Raw genomic sequence first — 1,348 nt, 5'->3', positions numbered from 1 at the left:
ACTAATCGATGCATGTTTAGTTTTCTCACTTGCTAGACAGATGAATAAATGTAAAAATAATAATAGTCTATTAAGTTAGAAAATTGTCTGAAATATGCCATTTGCTTTTTTTTGGGATTTTAAAATAAAAAAAAGTATAGGTAGATAATAAAAATACTAAACAATGTGAATAATTAATATGTCAGATGTTCAATTTAATAGGTAAACAGATAGTTGATTATGCTGATTCTTAATTGGATGGTTATTTCTTTTGATTCGATTTACTCATACACAGTTAACAATGACGGGATGTTCAATTTACTAGGTGTGTGAATGACTATCCTAATATTAGAATTTATAAGATAATTTGGAGTAGAGTATTTTTTTTATTTTATTAGGTCAATTTTAAAATTCATTATTCACAAAAACCATTGTCTATCTAACAAAATCCTTAAAATAAATATTCTTTTCGCATTCAATGATCCGTGAAAAGACAAGAAACAAAGCTAGGGAACAATTTTTTACTGCAGTAGAGATTGAGACGAGGATAAGAATTTTTGAAGATCTAAAATAGGGGAGGCATCCTCTCGCCCTTTTCTACCCCTTTGGTAGGAGTAGAAAAAATATAATATTAAGGGTTTAAACTTTTGTATCTTTTATTTTATCTAAAAATTTTTATCTACTAAATTATTTGTTTTTTTTAATTATATATAATATTTTTAATTTTATTTAATTATTTATTTATTTATTTTACTATTTTTTACTTTTTAAAATTAGCAAGCTTTTTTAACTAATTTCAGAACAAGTCACACTTCACAATAAATAATTTTAGTATTTAGTAAATATCTTATAATAAATGATAGATCAGATTCCAGCCAAACCTAAGGTAATAAATTTTATTACAGACCTAATATGTTAAAGATAAAGTCTGACCTAATTTAATCTATTTTCACCTCTATCTATTTATATTTCTATCATCAATCAATAACTTAACCAAAAAAAGAAAAGAAAAGATTGATATGTTTAATTTTGTAAGATATCAAATTTATAGTACATATACTTTAGTTGTTATAATTTATTTTATATTCACATAATCATATATGATAATTAAAACAATTTTATATAATCTATTCTATTATATAAAAATTGAATTTCTGCATTTAATGATGGAACTGACCTGGCATATTTTTGAGAGTATTTTTTGATTTATTTTTTTAACTCATTAAATACAAATGACTATGGTAAATTAATTATAGCAACTAATTAATTTGATTATATATTTAAATATCACACAATTTATTATAATTTATATCAAACAATTAATTATTAAAAATATTTTTTAATTTATTTCTTTTAACTCATTAAATAC

Source organism: Arachis ipaensis, chromosome B8 (assembly GCF_059453495.1).
Source record: "Arachis ipaensis isolate K30076 ecotype BB chromosome B8, ASM5945349v1, whole genome shotgun sequence".
NCBI lineage: Eukaryota > Viridiplantae > Streptophyta > Magnoliopsida > Fabales > Fabaceae > Arachis > Arachis ipaensis.
This window is presented reverse-complemented; position numbering follows the sequence as displayed.